Source organism: Dipodomys ordii, unplaced genomic scaffold, assembly GCF_000151885.1.
Source record: "Dipodomys ordii isolate 6190 unplaced genomic scaffold, Dord_2.0 Scaffold36, whole genome shotgun sequence".
Taxonomy (NCBI): Eukaryota; Metazoa; Chordata; class Mammalia; order Rodentia; family Heteromyidae; genus Dipodomys; species Dipodomys ordii.
Window position 1 is genome coordinate 5,747,551 of NW_012267252.1, and position 14,791 is coordinate 5,762,341.

The following is a 14,791-nucleotide window of genomic DNA, read 5'->3' on the forward strand; positions in this document are numbered from 1 at the left end:
CTTTGCCGCTCAAGTTTCGCCGATTTTGTCCACTTGTTGCTGTCTGTCTCCCCGCTCCTTTGTCTCTGTTCCAGTCCTCCCGCGTCTCGTCTTTCTTTGCTCTTCGCCGCGTTGCTTTGTTTGCCCCCTCCTCCCTCTGTGGCTTTGATTTCTCTGCGCCCGTTTTCTTCACATCTTCCCTCCTCTCTTCAGCTATCCTCCACATATTTTCTCCCTCTCCCCTTCTTCATAAAAGAAAAAAAAATCACTTCTAGAAGGAAAAAAGCACTAGTACTTGGAGAATTATCCCCTACCTCCAGCCCGAATTCTCCCACCGGCGCTCGGAGTTGGTTCCGGCCCCACTCCCCTTCCTTTTCTTCCCGACTGAGGACTGGCCTTTAGTGGCAAGCGACTTCAGCACTTGCCCAGCAAGCGCTCTTCCACGGAGCGAAATCCTCAGCCCCTGCGTTTATTTCAAAAGTGTGGACCCTCTGTCTCTCACTTTGTACCTTTAGTTTGCTCAGGCGAACCAGCTCCTGCAGGGCTGATTTTCCATATAGAGTCAGTCCTGTGGGCAAGGTGGTACTTGTTGGTTAGGAATCGAGGGACAGGTACAGTTGTCAAGGAACAAGTAAAGTTGCTTGGATGCACTAGAGAATCCAGAGCATAGTCACATAATATTCTCTGAGTACTCACCTCTTTGCTTAAAAACCCTCAATGGCTCTTAATGTCCTTAGGATAAAGATCAAGCATAGTCTGGCATACTAGACCTTCAGTGTCTGACATTGTCTTTATTTCCAATCTTTTAGTATATTCCTAATCACCTCTGACATTTCCGGACAGTTGCCTATCTCCATCTTGCCAGTATTTACTCATCCTCCTAAGTTTCACTCAGTTCTTATTCTAAGAAGTCTTTCCTGAACTCTGAGACTAGCCAGATGTCTAGCCTCTGACTCCCATCTTACTCCACCCACTGTATTGAAGTGATCAGTTTTTGTTTTATCCCCTCGGACACTAAAATTTAAGAGAATAAGCACTATGTCTTCTTCATCTTTCTATTCTTAGGCATAATGTAGAAGTTTAATATGCCATACTAAAATCTGAAAGGAAGGTGTTTGATCAGATAAGTTAATGGCTATTAGCTAAAAGAAATTAGGGAATTATCATCTCTCTTTTGCCAATTTTAAATGTGTAATAATATAATTTTAAGATGATGAATATTTGGAGGCATATAGAAGCAGAGATGGGAAAGCAGGGAGTTTTGGTTCATTTTTATAGGATTTTCCCCAATTGACTCAACAAGACTTCTCTGACACTGGCTTAGGAGACCAAATCCCAGTTTTCCATTGAAGAAGAAAATGGCTCAGTGGTACTATGGAAAGAGGGATTATGGTAAAACATCCTCCCCTTATTTGATTTGGGTGAAACAGATGAGATCCTCTGCTGGACTAAGACCAGGATCTTAGTGTGCAAGAGCTGTTTAGATGTTTCTTTTTTTTTTTCACCTTTTTTTTTTCCCAGTCCTGGGGCTTGAACTCAGGGCCTGGGCACTGTCCCTGAGCTTCTTTTGCTCAAGGCTAGAGCTCTACCACTTGAGCCACAATGCCACTTCCAGCTTTTTCTGTGTATTTGATACTGAGTAAATCAAACTCAGGGTTTCATGCATGCTAGGCAAGCAGTCCACCACTAAGTTACATTCCCATTCCAGTGTTTCTTATCTTTTTTTTTTTTTTTTTGCATGTGCTGTTCCTGGGGCTTGAACCCAGGACCTGAATGTTGTTTCTGAGCTTTTTTTTGCTCAAGGCTAGTGCTCTACCACTTTGATCCACAGCACTAGTTCTAGTTTTCTGGTGGGTAATTGGAGATAAAAGTCTCATGGAGTTTCTAGTCCGAACTGGCTGTGTACTGTGATCCTCAGATCTCAGCCTCCTGAGTAGCTAGGATTATAGGCATGAGCCACTGGTGCCAGACTAAGATCATGTTCTTATGGGGTTAGGCATGGAACTTTCCTAAACTTGAGTCATTTGTAAGTAGGAGAGCCCCACGACCGACAAAAAAAAAAAAAAAACTATATGTAAGTGGGAGAAAGTGAGGAAACTGTTATTATCTATTCTCAATGCCTCTAGGCAGCCTTTCCAGTCACCAGGAATACCTGGATCTATTCAACAGCTATGCCAGAATCCCATTCAATCTGCAGGCAGATTCTAAATTGTCTGCAGGTGTCTAAATCTGCGACAATTCTAAATATTGTGGCAACCTGGAATCTCTCTCTTTAAATACAGTACCAATCTTTATTAAAAATTAACAAGTTTCAGTATTTTTGTTTCAGGTTTCTATAGTTTATGTACATGCAAAATTTTTTCTTTCCTTCCTTCCTTCCTTCCTTCCTTCCTTCCTTCCTTCCTTCCTTCCTTCCTTTCTTTCTCTTTTTGTCAGCTGTGGGGCTTGAACTCTGGGCCTGGGTCCCGCCCGTGAGCTCTTCAGTTCAAGGTGAATGCTCTACTACTTGAGACACAGCGCCACTTCCGGTTTTCTGGTGGTTTATTGGAGATAAGAGTCTTATGGACTTTCCTGCCTGAGCTGGCTTTGAACTGTGATCCTCAGGGGCTGGGAAGGTGGCTCAGTGGTAGAGTGCTTGCCTTGCATGCCTGAGACCCTGCGTTCGACTCCTCAGCACCACATAAGCAAAAAGAAAAAAGCCGGAAATGGCGCTGTGGCTCAAGTGGTAGAGCGCTAGCCTTGAGCTGAAGAGCTGAGGGACAGCGCCCAGGCCCAGAGTTCAGGCCCCACGATCAGACCCCCCCCCTAAAAAAAAGAACTGTGATCCTCAGATCTCAGCCTCCTGAGTAGCTAGGATTACAGGTGTGAGCCACCCACACCTGATTCCAAAATGACTTCATAGTCTGCACTTATCCCATTTGCCCAGGGACCAACTGTGACCATTTGATTTAGATTCTGACCCTCAGGGCAATCTTTCTTTTTTTTTTGGGGGGGAGGTCTGGTTGTGGGGCCTTGAACTCTAGGCGTGGGCGCTGTGCCTGCGCTCTTCAGCTTAAGGTGAGCACTGTACCACTTGAGCCACAGCGCCACTTTTGTTTTTCTAGTGTTTTTTATTGGAGATAAGAGTCTCACCTAAATGTAAACTTTAAATGATATCTAATGAATATTTTCATTGCATATTTTAATAGTTATAATGAGTGTATGTAATTTCAAATAAAGCCATATCCAACCATCAAAAAAAAAAAAGTGTCTCACGAACTTTTCTGCCCAGGTTGGCTTTGAACCGTGATCCTCAGACTCAGCATCCTGGGATTACAGCTGGGATTACAGGTGTGAGTGACTGGTGCCCAGCTATTTTTTTTCCTTATTATTTTTATTATCTTTAAGTAGTTGTACAAAGGAGTTGCCATTCAACAAAGCAGTTTATGACTATGATGCAGCTTGATCAGTCATCCCTTTCAATATTCTCATCTGTCTGTCTCAACCCACCCCTTTCCTCATTTCTCTTCATTTTGTAGGACATACATTGAATTTTTTTTTTTTTGGAGGTCCGGTCGTGGGGCCTGAACTCTGGGCTGGGCGCTGTCCTTCAGCTCTTCGGCTCAAGGTTAGCGCTCTACCACTTGAGCCACAGGGCCACTTCTGGCTTTTTTCTTATGTGGTGCTGAGGAATCAAACCCAGGGCCTCAGGCATACAAAGCAAGTGCTCTACCACTGAGCCACCTTCCCAGCCCCATACATTGAATTTTTGACTTCAATCTCCTCCTTCTTCTCTTCATTCATCTACACCCCTCTCCTGGGTCCCACCCTACACATCTCAATTACCCATTTCCTGGTGTTAATTTTGTTGAACTATGATTTTACCTTTCTAAGGAATTATACCTAGGTCGGGTGCCGAGACTCACACCTGTAATCCTAGCTACTCAGGAGGCTGAGATCTGAGGATCACAATTCAAAGCCAGCCCCCGCAGGAAAGTCAGTGAGACTCTTATCTCCAATAAACCACTAGAAAACCAGAAGTGGTGCTGTGGCTCAAGTGGTAGAGTACTTGCCTTGAGCTGAAGAACGCAGGGACAGCACCCAAGCCCAGAGTTCAAGCCCCACGACTGACCAAAAAAAAAAAAAAGGAATTACACTGAGTTCTCCCCTGAATCTACTGTATTTGTATATACTTGCATACCATCCACAATATTTATTTATATATTTATAAATGAATTCTAGTTTCCACATATGTGAGGAAACATGTAATCTTTTTCTGGGCTTGACTTCACTTAATTTTTTTTTCCAGGTCCTTCCATTTCTTTGCAAATGATACATCATTCTTTCTAATGGTTGAGTACAATTCCACTGTGTGTGTGTATATATATATATATATATATATATATATATATATATCACATTTTCTTGATCCATTCATCCACTGAGGGGCATCTGGGTTGATTCCATACTTGGCTATGGTGAATAGTGCTGCAATGAACTGCTTAACATTTCTAAGGCAAACAGGAAATGCTTCAGTTTCCTGTTTTTGGTGATGTGGACTAACCGGTGTGATTAGCTTTTTTTCCTGGTTGATATAAGGCGTGTCCAAGGGTTGATGTAAGGGTCAGAGCTGAAAGTTTCAACCTGCAGACTAAGGTATAAGAGATAGTGGAAAAAAAGGAGCTGATAGCTGGATGCTAGTGGCCTTTAATTTTAGCTCCTCAGGAGGCTGAGATCTGAAGATAGAGGTTCAAAGCCAGCTCAAGCAGAAAAATCTCTGAGGCTTCTACCTCCAATTAACCAGAAAAAAGCCAGAAGTGGATTTGTGGCTTAAGTTGTAGAGTGCCAGCCTTGAGCAAAAATGGGGTCGTGCTAAGTTTTGAGTTCAAGCCCTTATACTTGCGAGAAGAAAAAAAATGTTAATCTGGCATCTGTGGCTCATGCCTGTAATCCTAGCTACTCAGGAGCCTGAGATCTGAGGATCACGCTTCAAAGCCAGCCCCAGCAGAAAAGTCCCTGAGACTCTTTATCTTCAATTAACCACCAGAAAACTGGAAGTGGCGTTGTGGCTCAAGTGGTAGAGGGCTCACCTTGAAAAAAAGAAAAAGAAGCCGGGTGCTGGCGGCTCACGCCTCTAATCCTAGCTACTCAGGAGGCTGAGATCTGAGGATCGCGGTTCAAAGCCAGCCCGGGCAGGAAAGACCGTGAGACTCCTATCTCCAATAAACCACCAGAAAACCGGAAGTGGCGCTGTAGCTCAAGTGGTAGAGCGCTCGCCTTGAGCTGAAGAGCTGAGGGACAGCGCCCAGGCCCAGAGTTCAGGCCCCACGACCGAGACGCCCCCCAAAAAAAAAGAAAATGAAAAAGTTATCCCCCTCCTTCTCCCCTCCCCGTCCTTCCTCCTCTCTCTCTCTCTTTCTTTCTCTCTCTCTCTTCCTTCCTTCCTTTCTTTCTTTTTTCCTTTCTTGTTAGATTTTCCTGCCCAGGGTGGCTTTGAATCTCGATCCTCAGATCTCAGCCTCCTGAGTAGCTAGGATTACAGGCATGAGCCACTGGTGCAGGGTTCTTCTTTTTTTTTTTTTGGTCGGTCGTGGGGCTTGAACTCTGGGCCTGGGCACTGTCCCTCAGCTCTTCAGCTCAAGGCTAGTGCTCTACTACTTGAGCCACAGCACCACTTCCGGCTTTTTCTGCTTATGTGGTGCTGAGGAATGGAACCCAGCTTCATGCATGCAAGGCAGGCACTCTACCACTGAGCCACCTTCCCAGCCCATGGCACCTGGTTCTTTTGCCACTATTAACTGTGAACATAGGGCCTGCTTCCATTCAGGACCCACTTTCCTGCTCTTCAGATACCCAGTTTTTGCCACCTCCAATTTTTTTCTTTCTAGGTGGTAGGAATGGGGTAGTAGACACAGAAACAGCTATGATAGGACAAACACACCTATGAGAGGCCATTCAGGGTAGGCATATGGGAGGGTGGGGAACATAAGGTTTGGGATAGGGTTTCAAAAGGCTAATTATAGGACGAGGGGGCACGAGAACTATCTCCTAAATAGCATAAGGAGTGGTCTCTTCAATAACACCATCTTGGCCCGGGAGTCTTTCACAGTATGTGGCTGGGGGACTAGGGTCGCCCGCTCAAGCTCTCAAAATGGACCCCGCCCCCCTTTCCAGCAAATCGTAGCCTTCCTCCCCATAATGCCTAGCAGCCACTGCCAAACTGCACGGGGCAACCGAACTCTATTTAACTCCACCTCTCCAACCGCCTCTCACAACTTCTAATTTTTATTGGCTGTTATAACTGTCACTCAGCGAATCCTCGTATCCGTTGGTTGTTTCCTATATACACGCCTCTTTTCCCTTGTAATCTTGCCTCTGTAGCCACTACCCGCCTCCAGGGGCCAGTTCTCTTTCTTCTATTGGATATCTGGAATGTCATTTATTACGAGACCACGCTGTGATTGGCTCTACGCGCCAGGGCTCGCGCAGTTACCAGGCAGCGAGGTAGACTGAGGCTAGGTACCACGTCAGTGAGCTGACAGGCAGGGTAGCCGGCTCTGCCGCGAGTCCGGGCCGACTCAATCCGGCCAGCAGTGCGTCCCCACCTTAACTTCAGCATCAATTTCCAGAAAAGCGGCTTCTCCCATCTGCCTTCAGAGCCAAGGAGCCTCTGGGAGACGTCTCCGGGGCCCAAGCTGGACATGAGCAGCGGCTGCCGGTCCTGGGACTAGGCCCCGCCATTTTGAATCCGCTGACAGGTCAGCGAAGTAGCTTCCTAGAATTCCAGCGTCGCGAAGGCCGCCCTGACATCGCGATAGGGAATGAGAGGGAAGCATCTTAAAGTTGAGCGGCGTGGGGATGGGGGGTTAGGGGCTCAGGACTCTGGGATTACACGGGGAGTATGGTGGGAGGGACCTAGGAGGCGTGCAGGGGGCAAAGGTCAGGCTTCAGCCGCCGGGGGTGGGGGGGGTGTCATTTCAGCTGATCTGTGATACTTTGCGGGTACCTGAAGCCTTCCTGTTTTCACAGGCCTAACAGCCGTCGGCTCCTCTTTTTCAGAGCTTCTTGGTTCCTAAAAAGCCTGGTCTTCAAAAGTCTTCAGAGCTTTTTAGCAAAACTAAAGGATCATTTTATGTATAATTTGAGGGGTTTTCAGACTTTAGGTAGGAGTCTCTCTAGGTTCTATAGCGTTTCCATTTATATGTGAGTACCTTGTTCATATCACTGATCTGCTTCAGAAATCCTGAATGATGAAACAGTACATCTTAGTCTCAGGTAGTCAGAAGAGTTGCGGCCCTCAGCCTGGGGAACTGGGATATGAGAAGGCTTTCCTTTTACAGGGTGGTTCATTTGGCATTCTGCATATGTGTGCAAACACTGTACTTATCTTCGGAGCTTGTTTCTTCCTTTATGCCATCTTTTAAAAGTATTCTTTTCTGGTGCCTGTTTTAGGTTGACATTTCCTCCCAGGTCTTATTTGATCGAAAGAGATGAGTCTTCACCAGGAAGACACTCTTAAGACACTTTTGACAAACAGCAAAGAGGGATTTGAATACTGTCAGAGGTTTGGTACTGGTAGCCTATTATTTAGCGTGTAAAAAAAGTTATGAGAGATGGTCTGCCAATCATGGAAGGGTCAGGGCAGCAGAGTAAATGATGGAGCATAACCATGAAGAGTGTAGTTTGTTGCACAGTGATGACCTTTGATAAATTGCTGTGTTGTAAAACCATAAAAGTACATCAAAGGTAAAGAATACTTTTAGAGATGAGGAGGGATAGTGTCATTTTTTAAATTCAAAACACAAACCTGTATGTTTTTAGGTATACAGTACATGCCCTCCTTTAGACCTTGGGGAGGATGTAAGTGGAAAGATCTACCTGGGCTTTGGTGGCTCATGCCTGTAATCCTAGCTGCTCAGGAGGCTGAGATCTGAGGATCGAAGTACAAAGCGAGCCTGGGCAGGAAAGTCTGAAAGACTCTTGTATCCACTTGGCCACCAGAAAGCTGGAAGTGGCGCTGTGACTTAAGTAGTAGAGTGCTAGCCTTGAGCAAAAGAGCTCAGGGACAGAGTGCCCAGGCCTGAGTTTCTTGTTTTTTTTTTTTAAGGAAAGATCTTTGAAATCAATCAGTACACTTTTTTTTTCAAGACAGGAATTCATTATGTACCCAGGTTGACTTTTTAAAATCATTTTTTATTTTCACACCAGTACTGGGGCTTGAACTCAGGACCTGGGCAGTGTCCCTGAGCTTTATTTTTTTTTGTTCAGGGCTAGTGCTCTGTCATTTAAGCCACTGCACCACTTCTGGTTTTCTGGTGACTAACTGGAGGTAAGAGTCTCACAGATTTCCTTTCTGGCCTGGTTTCCAGTTTTGATCCTCATATCTCAGCCTCCTGAGTAGCTAAGACTATAGGCATCCAGCTTACAGGCTGACTTTGAATTCAAGGCTTTAGCCTCCCAAGTGCTAGTGTGTGACACCAGCCCTGCTCCACCCTTCTTAAAAGTAGTAGTATATGCAACACAATGTAGTGTTGCAAACCTGTCATTTTTAGTGCTCAAGAGGCTGAGGCTGAAGAATCCTGAGTTTAAGGACAGACTGTCTCAAGGGAAAACCCCCCACAAAACAATAGTGGCATATATGTGCAGTACTTTAGCTAGTGCATGTGGTACCTTAGCTAGAGCATGTAGTAAGCTAAAAGCAGAATCAGCCTAATGCCTTTCAATATGTATTGGACATGATATAAATGTTACGTGTATTTGGAATTTGTTTTAGTATGTGATCATGTCTTATGGCTTAATTTTGGCTCTGGCATTCAGGAGCACTGCACTTTTGCATGGTGAGGTAGTAACAAGGAGGCTCATTATTGCATATTGGAGGGAACAGTTATCAAGGATGATAGAATGATTGAACTCAGTCTCTCCTACCTAATTCCCTTTCTCTCTTGAAATTGTGGACTCCCATGTGAATGCATGTGAATAAATACATTAGCATTTATAATTTTCATTTATTGATTTAAAATATGTGGGATGGGATGGTATAAGACACTATTTTCCCTTTAACTTGCTGATCCTAAGTTGTTGAATTTCCAAAAGAGTATCTGTAAGTGGCAAATGAAATGACATAGTCAGATCACAAAGAATCCAAGTTGGATCGACCTGATTTTGTATCTGTGCCTGTTGGAATTGATATATTCATGTAATAGGCAAACACTGCATCAAAGGAAATTCCAAACATTTGGTGTCTAGGGGTATAGCTCAGTGGTTGAGAGTTTGTTCCATATGCGCAAGGACTTTGGTTTGATCCCTAGCACTGAAGGGAAGGGAGGTCATTTTCTAGATAGGAAGTATTCCCACCTACCAACAAATCTTCTTCAAGACTTGTATTTAAGCTTCTTTTTAATAATGGCTGTAAGCAGACAGTACATTTCAGTCTTGACAGTGATGCTTGTTGGCAGAATGGGAACTCAGGTTGTAGATACATCTCCTTAGTAGCTGGGCATCAGGCCCAGTTTCAGCTCACAGTTCTCAGAGTTCTTCTTCTATTTCACTGCCCTATGTTTTAGAAATCTGAGTGACTGCCACTTTTATATAATAACCTCATTGGTAGGATATTTGTAATGGCTACTGTGGATAACGAGAGAGGAAGAAGACACAGCTCCTGCTTTTATTCATAGAACGTTTGCTGGAAAGATCATCCTAGCTTTGGTATGCCACTGCTAATTGATTGATCACACTCTATCCCTGTGGATCCGTGTGACTGATTAGAAAGATTCTGCTGTTGGGGCATGGTAGGGCTGTGTTAAGACAGATTCATTTTACTTTCAGGCTGGAAAAAGATATGTAAATGTAATGTGCTACTATTCATCTTTATTGTTTCTCTTTTTCTGTATTTCTTTTTCTGGTTCATCTTGGGGCTTGGGCACTGTCCCTTAGGTCCTTTGCTCAAGGCTAGTGCTCTACTCTTTTGAGCCACAGTGCCATTTCTGATTTTCTGGTGGTTAATTGGAGATAAGACTTTCCTTCCTGGGCTGGGTTTGAACTGTGATCCTCAGATCTCAGCCTCCTGAGTAGTTAGGATTAAGGTATGAGCTACCAGTACCCAGCTATTTTTTAATTTCTTTAGGGCCAGATCTTGCTATATAGGCCAGGCTGACCTTGAACTTCTGATCATCCTACCTGGTTCTGGGATTGCAGATGGCAGCTATCACACCTGACAGTCATTTAATTAACTGGAAAAAAAATATAATAGTGTGCTGCTTTGGAGCACACTGTCGAAGTGACCATGGAAGTTTCTTTATTTCTTTTTTTTTCTGTCTGTCATGGGGCTTGAACTCTGAGCCTGGGCACTGTCCCTCAGCTCTTCAGCTGAAAGCTGACACTCTACCACTTGAACCACAGTGCCACTTCCAGCCTTTTCTGTTTATGTGGTGCTGAGGGACAGAACCTAGAGCCTCATGCATGGGAAGCAAGCACTCTACCACTGAGCCACCTTCCAGCCCCTGATGAACATGGAAGTTTCTAAGTATTGTTTTTATTTGTTTGTTTGTTTTATGCTGGTACTGGGTCTGACTCAGGGCTTGAGCCTCTTAGTCCTAAAGCCTCTTATCTCTTTCTCTTGCTACAAAGAAATAATTATTCTGTAAAAATACCAAAGTGGGTGCCCGGTAATCCTAGCTACTCAGGAAGCTGAGATTTGAGGATCAAGGTTTGAAGCCATCCTGGGCAGGTAAGCCCTTGAGATGCTTTTCTCTAATTTACTACCCAAAAAGCTGGAAGTGGAACTGTGCTAGCCTTGAGCACAAAAGCTCAAGGAAGAATTTTCAAGCCCAAGTCTTGATTTCAAGCCCCAACCCCAACCACCCCCCCAAAAAAAGAAAAGAGTCACAGACTTCCTGCCTGTGCTACCTTGGAACCATGACCCTCAGATCTCAGCCTCCTGAGTAACTAGGATTACAGGTGTGAGCCACCTGTGCTTAAGAGTGACCATGGAAGTTTTAGTGATTTATTCTAATAGTACTGAAGTGATCATAAAAAGCAATAGTACTCTAAAGGACTATGACCATGAAAATACCATTATATAAACAAAAGTTACAAATTCAAATGTGTTACGTCTCAGGCAGGTAGTATGAATGAGTAAAATGAGTTAGGTGAGAACATATAGGATATAGTAGAGTCTGTAATATATTGGAGAACTCATTCTCTTACTTAAATGAGGCGTTTACTACTAGTTAGTTTGTTATTATTTAGCCTGCAAGCATAGTATGATGAGTCTTCTTAGTTTTCAGTAAATGATGACCTCTGATAGAGAAGATGGGCAGGCTTTATGAGATTTAATCATTGCCTCACAGATTTTTTTCCTTTATCCCACTCTGCCAACTATTATCCTTATACCTGAGTGTGCTAAGTGATTGAAAGACGAATGAGAGAGAGAGAGAGAGAAGACAGCTTTAAATATATAATTCTGGAGATAGTTTCAGAATCCCCACAGAGGGAGGAGATGACATGGCGGAGTTTTGATTAACTGGTTATCTGATAAGCAGCTTTGGAAGAATTTTCTAGTTGTACCCTGTTGGGTTACCAGCTTTTTTCCTGGTTTGGTATTCTCTTTAATATAGTAAGTTTTTATTAGTTCAGTAATTCTTGCTCACTCACAACAAACCACAAAACTATGGTGTGTTTTGGGCATCTCTGCAAGTGTTATATCTTTGCATCTTTAGCACATTTCTGAGTTATTCAAGGAATTGAGTGAATTAAAAACTGGGGAAGGGCTTATTGAGGGTTACTAGGCTCCCCTGTACCATATACCCTCTCAGAAAGCTCATCAAAGTTTACTTGGTTTGCACAACTCTCTGCTAGACATGAAAGCATTATGAAAAAAGACAAAAAACCCTGAGGGTTTTGTCTTTGGAGAAACTGTTAGATGAAGTTTTTTTTGCCTTACTTTTGGTGGTGGGACATGAACCCAATTAGCAGAGCACTTGCCATACTACATGCCAACTAAGTGCTCTACCACTGAGCTATATCTACAGCTCTAGTGAATCATTTTGCTACTTGGATAAGAGGGTGTGTGTGTGTTACTGGGATTTGAATTCAAGGCATTGAGCTTGCTAGACAGGTGTTGCTCCCAGCCCAATTTGAAAGAAAAATTTCAGTTCTGGGGGTTGAAACCCAGCGTTTTGCACTTGCTAGGCAAGTACTCTTACTATCTTAGCTGTGTCCACAGCAGAAAAAAATAAACAATTAGATGGCTACTCTTAATGTTAGTTAATTTGTCCATTCAGTATTTATTGACTTTTTCTTTTTTTGTATATATCTTTTATTGTAAAAATACTGTACAGAGGGGTTACAGTTACATGAGTAAGGTAATGAGTACATTTCCTCTCAAGTGTGGTTACCTCCTCCTTTATTTTTCCTCTACCATCCCTTCCCTCCCTACCTCCCCTTTTTTTAGTTTCTTTATTGAGATTGATTACACAAATTTCACAGTATTGTGAGATAGTGATATTTAACTAAAATCACAAACACATTTTAATAAACTTCACAAGGTGAATTGTCATTATCATGGTCTACAAAGCTTAGGAACTCAACGAACTTTGACAGTACAACCATTTCTTCCACATTGGGTGATTTGTACATTTCTTTCCTTTTGCTTAGTGTAAGCTGTTCCCTCTTTCTCTCTTGTTCCTCCCTCGCATTGCTGCCCTTGAGTTGCTTAGTTCACTTTCATCAATGTATTGACTATTTTTCTTACTATGTCTCAGGTATTGAGGATAAAAAGATGAACAAATCATGATCTCTTCTTCTGAGATACTCAGAGACTTGGGTTAGAGATAGACTAAATAAGGTATTATAAATTGCTGGGCACTGGTGGCTTACTAGCTACTTAGGAGGCTGAGATATGAGAATCACAGTTCAAAGCTGGCCTGGGCATAAAAGTCTGTGAGACTGTTACTTCCAATTAAACAGCAAGAATCCCAGAAGTAGGGTTGTGGCTTAAGTGGTAGAATACTAGAGCAAAAGAGTTTAGGGACAGCACCCAGGCCCTTAGTTCAACCACTGTGACCAACCGAAAAAAATAAAATAAAAAAGAAAAGAAAAATCTAAGAGCAAATATTATTATAACATTTTACAAGCTTTAATAATATCCCCGGTGGGTCCCTGGGTTTGGTTCCTCAGTACTACATATGCAGTGAACGCTGGAAGTGGCGTTGTGGCTCAAGTGTAGAGTGCTAGCCTTGAGTTGAAGCTAAGGTACAGCGCCCAGGCCCAGGGTTCAGGTCCCATAACCTACAAAAAAAAAAAGAGAGAGAGAAACAGAAAAAAGAAAAAAAAATATCCCAGGTGCCATGCTAGGTGCTTCATGGCTCCTTTAGGAATCACATCAAACTGAGGTGTTATCCTCATCTTACAATGAGCTATAAAACAAGTCTCAAAGAGGTTAAGACACTTGCTTAAGGGGTTTAGCTAAGTGTTAGAGCTCATAGCTAGCATGTGCAAGGCTGTGAGTTCAATACCCAACGCTGGGGAAAAAAAGAAAAAAGAAAAACTTGGCTACTATCATATAGGTAGAAACAGTTGGGGCAAAAACCCAGGTCTGTCGTATTGTGAAGTGACTCCTTTATTGACTTTCAGATGGAATGAGTAAAGGTTTATCAGGTAGACAAGAATGGGAAAAAAACGTTAGAAACAGAAAGGAAATAGCATGAATAGAGGTAAATATTCAGTAAAAATCATGACTTAAAAGACCAAAATTTGGGCTGGGAATGTGGCTTAGCGGTAGAGTGCTTGCCTTGCATGCATGAAACCCTGGATTCAATTCCTCAGTACCACATAAACAGAAAAATCTGGAAGTGGCGCAGTGCTCAAGCGGTGGAATGCTAGCCTTGAGCACAGGGAGGTTCAGGGACAGTGCCCAGGCCCTGAGTTCAATCCCTAAGACTGGCCAAAAAAAAAAGACCAAAATTTCATCTGGTTGTGATATCACACATATAAATCCCTGTATTTGGGAAATGAGGTGCTAGGATAGGAAGTTTCAAGATCCTCTGAACTGACAATAAACCAAAAAACCAGAGCAGATCATCATCAAACTGAGGCTGTAATAAATGCATGTGCTGTCCTGCTAATCCCCTTTCCCTCTACTCTGCTATATTTTTTAGTTAAAGTCTTTGAGATCTAGTTCTAGAAGAGGAATTGTTGAGAAATAGGATATGAAGTACTTTAACTTCATAGGACAATGCCAAACTGTTATCCAAACTGGTTTGTTTCAATTTAGATACCCTTTAACCACTTGGTCTGCATTTTTAACCATCTCTTACTATTTTCAGATTTCCCAATCAGTCTCATCTTAATCTTTTATTTTCCCTCCCTCTCCCAAGATTTTTTTTTTGTTTTATTTGGGGGGTCTAAAATAATAATCATGGTAATCTTATTTTGTAATTTTCCTTTCATATATTAGTTCATTGTTGCTCTCAGGTATATTTCCCTGGCTTTTTGAAAGAGAAATTATTTTATCTTTTCAGTGTTTTTCTTTCTTTCTTTTTTTGGTCGGTTGTCGGGCTTGAACTCTGGGCCTTGGCACTATCCCTCAGCTCTTCAGCTCAAGGCAACCGCTCTACCTCTTGAGCTACAATGCCACTTTGGGTTTTCTAGTGGTTTTTTTTTTTTTTAATTGTGAAAATGCTGTACAGAGTGGTTACAATTACATGGGCAAGATAATGAGTACTTTTCTTTGTTTTTTTTTTTTTTTGTCGGTCGTGGGGCTTGAACTCTGGGCCTGGGCGCTGTCCCTCAGCTCTTCAGCTCAAGGCAAGCGCTCTACCACTTGAGCTACAGC

General features: G+C 43.0%; 1 protein-coding gene across 7 annotated transcripts in view; it reads left to right on the forward strand.

The window, feature by feature from the left end:
• Nucleotides 1–6,441: 6,441 nt before the first annotated feature.
• The window catches only part of Gbf1 (golgi brefeldin A resistant guanine nucleotide exchange factor 1), a 144,912-nt gene continuing 136,562 nt past the window's right edge, over nucleotides 6,442–14,791 (forward strand). For 4 of the 7 annotated variants that reach the window (XM_013017775.1, XM_013017780.1, XM_013017778.1 and 1 more), the window contains exon 1: nucleotides 6,465–6,716. The gene's annotated coding sequence lies outside the window, so the exon portion shown is untranslated. Of the gene's footprint in view, nucleotides 6,717–14,791 lie in introns of all 7 variants that reach the window. The other 3 variants (XM_013017781.1, XM_013017779.1, XM_013017782.1) reach the window with 1 other exon arrangement.